Below are 7,977 nucleotides of genomic sequence, written 5' to 3'. Positions count from 1 at the left end.
AGTATCCCTTGCATTCCTCCTCTCTGCATCCCTACCCCGCCCAGTTCGTACCAGCTTCAAAACAGTCTTGTTGAGTCTCATTGTCTAGCCAATAGGTGCAGGAGTAGGCCATTCGGCCCTTCAAGCCAGCACCACCATTCAATGTGATCATGGCTGATCATCCCCAATCAGTACACCGTTCCTGCCTTCTCCTCATATCCCCTGACTCTGCTATCTTTAAGAGCCCTATCTAGCTCTTTCCTGAATGTATCCAGAAAACTGGCCTCCACCACCCACTGAGGCAGAGAATTCCACAGACTCACAACTCTCCGTGTGAAAAAGTGTTTCCTCATCTCCGTTCTAAATGGCTTACCCCTTATTCTTAAACTGTGTCCCCTGGTTCTGGACTCCCCCAACATTGGGAACATGTTTCCTGCCTAGCCTGTCCAAACCCTTAATAATCTTATATGTTTCAAGAAGAACCCCTCTCATCAATCTAAACTCCAGCATATACAAGCCCAGCTGCTCCATTATCTCAGCATATGACAGTCCTGCCAACCCGGGAGTTAACCTTGTAAACCTACGCTGCACTACCTCAATAGCAAGAATGTCTTTCCTCAAATTAGGGGACCAAAACTGCACACGATACTCCAGGTGTGGTCTTACTAGGGCCCTATACAACTGCAGAAGGACCTCTTTGCTCCTATACTCAACTCTTCTTGTTATGTTATGTCAAATTTAAAACACAACTGTAATATAGGAGATTATTAATTTCATATTACAATAAAAGGCAAATAGGATTATTCAACACTTTAATCGTAAATAAGTAGGCCCAATATGTAAAACCAATACAAGATCAATAGACTGATTAAATGAATAGTTCATAGTGTTTTGTTCTTCCAATTTGGAATTTATTATTTTTTAAACAAATCAACTCAATGCCGCCACCTAGTGTTATTGATTCTGGTTCTAAAATTCTCTTTCTCATCTGGTTCAGTAAAACCACTGAGACCGAACACTGGAGTCCAATCCCTTCTTTATTTGTATGCAGCACTGCAGGGTCGGCCTCGGATCCACTCACTCGAGCCCTCAGCAGCCTCGCGTAAACAGAACAGAAGGAAAGACAACCGACACGCCCTAACAAATTACCCACCCTTTTATACCCCTATATAAAGGGAAAACTAACGGCGCGGAAGTATCCCTACAAACCAATCACTGCATCGATTCGGTACACAGAATACAAAGTAAATACATATTAGCTGAGGTAACCCCTCTTAGACCAATCACAAATACCAGCAGAAGTTACCGAAACAAAGTAGAAACATAAAGCTTCCCCAACCAATCACAGACATGCATTAAGCGCCAGTGTACTGTAACACTAACAGAAACCACTTTAGGAACCCAGAGTTGGTGTCGACAGGTGGGTCACATGGGCAGAAGCTTCCCAGGCTTCTTCAGAGGTCTAGACTTGATCCAACTAGGTCACATGGGCCTCGAGCACCTTGCAATATATTGTCACTATCATTGAAGCCCAGTTTTTCACAGATACCTGCCATTTCCAAAGTACCCAAAGCCCTGCATATTAACAGGGTTACAGAAGAAAAATAAGCTGTAGACATAAGGAACTGCAGATACTGGTTTACTAAAAAGACAAAGTGCCGGAGTAACTCAGCGCATCTCTGGAGAACATGGATAGGTGACATTTCAGGTCGAGACCCTTCTTCAAGCTGATTACCACGAAAGGACTTCTATTATGTATTTTTAAGTAGCAGCCCTAACTTTCTGCATTGATTTGTAATTCATTTGCAAATGGGGTGATTTGTAAAATTCTTGAATTAAATGCAAGCCACCATTCTGTAAGGCCAACACAGAGCACTAGAGATCATCAGCAACTTCGTCGATTTGCAATCCTTCGAGTGCCCGTTCCTCATCGCAGATTGCAATAGTCTCAGCAACACCAGCCACATCAAAGCATTGGTCAAGAAAGCACACTAATGCCTCTACTTCCTTAGAAGGCTTTAGAAGTTCACCATGTCCCCAAAAATCCTCACTGACCAGGGTGCTCAAGGAGGTGGCTCTAGAAATCGTGAACGCAGTGGTGATAATTTTCCAATGTTCTATAGATTCTGGATCAGTTCTTGTGGATTGGAGGGTAGCTAATGTTATCCCACTTTTTTAAAAAGGCAGTAGAGAGAAAACGGAATTATAGACCAGTTAGCCTGACATCGGTGGTGGGAAAGATGCTGGAGTTGATTATCAAAGATGTAATAGCGGCGCATTTGGATAGCAATAACAGGATCGGTCCAAGTCAGCATGGATTAACGAAGGAGAAATCATGTTTGAATAATCTTCTGGAATTTTTTGAGGATGTAACAAGTAAAATGGACAAGGAGAGCCAATGGATGTGGTGTACCTGGACTTTCGGAAAGCCTTTGATAAGGTCCCACACAGGAGATTAGTGGGCAAAATTGGAGCACATGGGATTGGGGGTAGGGTATTGACATGGATAGAACATTGGTTGGCAGACAGGAAACAAAGGATATGGATTAATGGGTCTCATTCAGAATGGCAGGCAGTGACTAGTGGGGTGCCGCATGGCTCGGTGCTGTGACTGCAGCTTTATACCATGTATATTAATGATTTAGACGAAGAAATTAAAAGTAACATTAGCAAATTTGCAGATGACACAAAGCTGGGTGGCAGTGTGAATTGTGAAGAGAATGCTATGAGGATGCAGAGTGACTTGGACAGGTTGGGTGAGTGGGCAGATGCATGGCAGACGCAGTATAATGTGGATAAATGTGAGGTTTTAGGCAATGTTTCGGGGGTCTTCAGACTGTGATACCAATTTTGTGTCCACTCCTTGTGATCCAAGGGTAATTTACAGAGGCCAATTAACCTGCACCCACAACCTGAAAGGGTTTCGACCCGAAACGGTGCCTATTTCCGTCGCTCCATAGATGCTGCCTCACCCACTGAGTTTCTCCAGCATTTTTGTCTACCTTCGATTTTCCAGCATCTGCAGTTCTTTCTTAATCATATAACTGTTCATTAGATCTTCCAAACCATTTACACATTGCAGAGATAGGAAGATGGAATATTCGACGGAAGGGTTCTACAGATTTGAATTTACCATCGTTTGAGGAATATACAGGTACATTTCCTAGTTCATGTAACAGTTCATTAGATTTTCCAAACAGTATAGGAAAGAACTGCAGATGCTGGTTTAAATTGAGGGTAGACACAAAATGCTGGAGTAACTCAACGGGATAGGCAGCATCTTTGGAGAGAAGGAAAGGGTGACGTTTCGAGTCGAGACTCTTCTTGATTTTCCAAACAACTACATACTACATAATTTAATCAGAAAACTCATGGCAGACCTCAGAAAGACACCAGTCGCCCCTCTAATCCATACTCAGCAGCTTCTACTGATTTTATACACTCAATTATTTTACTACCAACCAATGAACCACGTAAAACACACAAACACGCAAAAAGAATTCAATGAACACATTATATCGCAATTTAGTTTTTTCCCCTAAAATTGATACTTTCTCAATTTTCATTCGCCACATTCTGTATTCTGCTAAATATACAGAAAACTGAAGGGAGGCCAAATCGTTACTTCCCTTTTACACAAAACCTCCTTTGCAATACCAAGAAAAAAAAGATTGTGGTTGGGGGAGTGGTGACACCAGAAATAAAAAGTGAAAAAGCACCAAATGGTTTCTTTGGCTCAAGTTTTCCAATCAATTTGAATTCCCCAAAATAGAAATAAAAAAGCCAATCCAAGAAGAAAACACATTTGAAGATGGTCACATTGTGACATCGTTCAGTTAGATCTTGCATGTTCAGTGAACAAAACTCAGTCAGAAAGTCTTACAATCCTCTATATTTTACCAAGATATGATATTTCAGATGAATCACAAAAATTGTATTAAACATTTTCTTTTTTTAAAGTCATTTTAAAAGAAGCTGTTTTCTTAAAGAGAACTTAATTAAATTCAAGGAGTACCATACACTCCACACAAATGAGAATGTTCATAGGAGATAATGTACAGTATCTAATAACAAGTCTACAAATGTATTTACAAGTCATTTTCTTCACATCAGATTTGTTTCACAAAAAAGTAATAATAAAAGTTTAAAAAAAAAACGCAAGAATTATTCACGTAAACAATGGAATTCTTTTTCAGGGAAGTCTAGTTGTTCCCAAACATAGAACTGAACAGGCCCTTCAGCCCACAATGTCAATGCTGAACATGTTGCCAAGTTAACGAAACCTCTTCCTCCTGCACATGATCCATGTCTCTGTGCCTATCTAAAAGCCTCTATCGTGCCTCGCAACATCACTAACCCTGGCATGGCATTTCAAGCACCCATCACTCACTGTGTAGAAAAAAAAAAATCCTCGCATACCTCCTTTACACTTTCCTCCTCTCTAGTCAACCTGACACTCCAGAGTAAACAATGCAAGTTTGTCTTCCAAGTCCAACTTCTCTTTATAGCTAATGCCCTCAAATCTAGGCAGCATCTGCTAAACCTCTTCTACACTATCTCTAAGGCACCATCGTCTAAGAAACATTAAGTAAGGCAGCTACATTTGTCATTAAATTTCACAGATTAATAATTATCAGAGGTTTTGTGGAGGTTAAAATAAATCCCATTCTTTCAATTAATCCCTGTCGCAAGTTTTATTTTCTAAGTCTGAAGAAGCCAAAACCTCATCTGTTGAATTAACTTCACAGAGGCTGCCTGATCTGCTGAATTCCTCCTGCACTTGGTATTTTGTTCAAGTTTCCACAGCTACAGTTCCTTGTGTCTTCATAAGTTTTATTTTAAAACCTTGAGGCAGAAATATATGAATAATTTCATACACAATACTTTTGAACCTAGAATATAACTACCACGTAGAATCAAAGAACCAAACATTTTTTGGTTAAGACACAAAAAAAGGACACAAAATGCTGGAGTAATTCAGGCAGCATCTCTAGATAACATGGATAGGTGGCGTTTCGGATCGACACCCTTCTTCCATATATAACCATATAACAATTACAGCACGGAAACAGGCCATCTCGACCCTTCTAGTCCATGCCGAACACGTATTCTCCCCTAGTCCCATATACCTGCGCTCAGACCATAACCCTCCATTCCTTTCCCGTCCATATAACTATCCAATTTATTTTTAAATGATAAAAATGAACCTGCCTCCACCACCTTCACTGGAAGCTCATTCCACACAGCCACCACTCTCTGAGTAAAGACGTTCCCCCTCATGTTACCCCTAAACCTCTGTCCCTTAATTCTCGAGTCATGTCCCCTTGTTTGAATCTTCCCTACTCTTAGAATAGAATAGTTTCTTTATTGTCATTGTAACATGAACCATGTACAACGAAATTTAAAAATGTCAGCCAGTCAGTGCACCATTCAAACATTTCTAAAAGCTAACGATACATACAAGATAAAATATTAAAAGATAAACAACTAAAATAAATATCATGAAAATAGCACGCATAAACACCCAACCCTCCATCCTTCTCAGTGGGAAAAGCTTATCCACATCAACTCTGTCTATCCCTCTCATCATTTTAAAGACCTCTATCAAGTCCCCCCTTAACCTTCTGCGCTCCAAAGAATAAAGCCCTAACTTGTTCAACCTTTCTCTTCAAACTACCAAGCTACTTATATCTCAGGTCCACTATAGCCTTACAGTAATTTTTTTAGGGATTCCAATTCAATTATTAAATGGATTATACTTACTCTTTCTTCATATTGCGATTGCCAAATGTAACACCTTCTTAGATGAAATCATTCTTCCCATTTACCACTGCAGGCAGATTTAACTGTTCATTCTTGATCTATTCAATTGCAAATTGATAAGCAACCTGTTCCTAATTGGTGGCCTTTGTGTTTGAAACTGGATAAAGTCAAAGCGCAGGGATTAGAATTTGTGACGCATTGGAAGTGCAGGGGAATCCCGATATAACTATTTGTGAAATCCCCTCTGACAAACAAACCATGCTGAAGATAAGACACAAAAAAGTTGGAGTAACTCTGCATGTCAAGCACCATCCCTGGAGAAAAGGAATAGGTGACTTTTCAGGTTTATGCCCAAAACGTCACCTGTTCGTTTACTCCAGAGATGTTGCCTGACCTGCTGAGTTACTCCAGCTGTTTGCGTCTATCTTCGGTTCAAACCAGTTTCTGCAGTTCCTTCCTAAAAATATTGTGTTGCGTGCATTAATTTGAACTTTGTTATAAAGGCTTCTTTAATGCTAAGAAGTTTACAATAACAAGCCCTGTTTAAGAGAACAAAACATATTTGATAACACTTGATAAATATACAGTGGTGCAGGGATATTTGCATATTTTGTATCAGATTTCCAACATCTCTAGATCCTCCCCCCACAGCAATGCATTATATTTTTATGCTGCTTTTGTTGATCCCTCGCATGTTGTGAAACACACTTGGCTAATAAAATATTCATGTATTGTAAATTCACTCTCAACTAGTCTTTAAACTTTCTCCAAAGATGGCTGCCTTATACTTAATGCACAAAAGGACACAAAGTGCTGGAGTAATTCAGCGGGTCAGGCAGCATCTCTGGAGAACATGGTGATGTTTCAGGTTGAGACCCTTCTTTGTTGTTAATACGACTGAACTTCAAAACTTTATGCATGCAGGACAATGCGTTGTTTGCAGGATTGTGAGATGCTGACTGGTTGTATCACAAGCTGGTACGGCATGCCAACGCACAGGAACGCAAGAGGCTGCAGAGAGTGGTGGACTTAGTCCGGGCAACCACAGGCACAGCTCTCCCAAGCAGCGAAAGCATCTCCATGAAGGACTGCCTCAAACAGGCAGCCATCTCATTGAAACAGGCAGTCATCTCATCTAATCTTATTGAAACATATAAGATTATTAGTGGTTTGGACAAGCTAGAGGCAGGAAACATGTTCCCGATGTTGGGGGAGTCCAGAACCAGGGTCCACAGTTTAAGAATAAGGGGTAAGCCATTTAGAACGGAGATGAGGAAATACTTTTTCACCCAGTGAGTTATGAGTCTGTGGAATTCTCTGCCTCAGAGGGCGGTGGAGGCGGGTTCTCTGGATACTTTCAAGAGAGAACTAGACAGGGCTCTTAAAGATAGAAGAGTCTGGGGATATGGGGAGAGGCAGGAACGGGGAACTGATTGGGGATGATCAGCCATGATCACATTGAATGGCGGTGCTGGCTCGAAGGGCCGAATGGCCTACTCCTGCACCTATTGTCTATCTCCACCATCCAGCACATACCTTCTTCACATTGCTATCATCAGGCAGGAGGCCTGTTTCTTTGCTCCGGTTGTGAACTGTTAGTTGGTGTAGTATGTAGTGTATCTAACATTGGGCATGCTTTGGATAAGTGTCCGCATCCTGCCAAGATTATTTATTGAGTCGTACAGTACAGCACAGGTCCAACGGACCACCATGTCCATGCCGCCCATCAGGTACCTGTCTATACTTATCTCATTGCCCAGCATTTGTCCTGTTACCATCCGTGTCTTGTCAATTTAGGTGTTTGCCTCAGTGCTTATTAACATTTGTGGGACTGTCTACCTCTACAAATCTCTCAGCAGTTCCAAAGGTGAACAAGAATCTTCCTCAGATCCCCTCTAAACCCTCACTATAAACCTGCCGTCTCTACTTTCAGTATCCCACAAATGGGGAAGTTTCCTACCTAAGCCCTCGTCATATGATCCACCTCTATCAGACTCCACAGTGCTTCATGGAAAAGGAACCCAGGCTATTCACTCTCCCCAGAAGTGACATATTTGCCTATTAAGGTACGATACGATAAAACTTTATTTATCCCAGGAGGGAAATAAATCTGCCAACAGTCATAAAACACATGCTACATGAAATTAAAGTGACAAGTGGAAAGGATTGTGGATGTGCAAAGGGGGGGGGGGGGGGGCAGCAGGGGAAAGGGGAGTCAGTCTGCCCCATGACAGA

The sequence above is a fragment of the Leucoraja erinacea genome, chromosome 29, assembly GCF_028641065.1.
Source record: "Leucoraja erinacea ecotype New England chromosome 29, Leri_hhj_1, whole genome shotgun sequence".
Lineage (NCBI taxonomy): Eukaryota > Metazoa > Chordata > Chondrichthyes > Rajiformes > Rajidae > Leucoraja > Leucoraja erinaceus.
Note: the sequence above shows the minus strand (reverse complement) of the source record.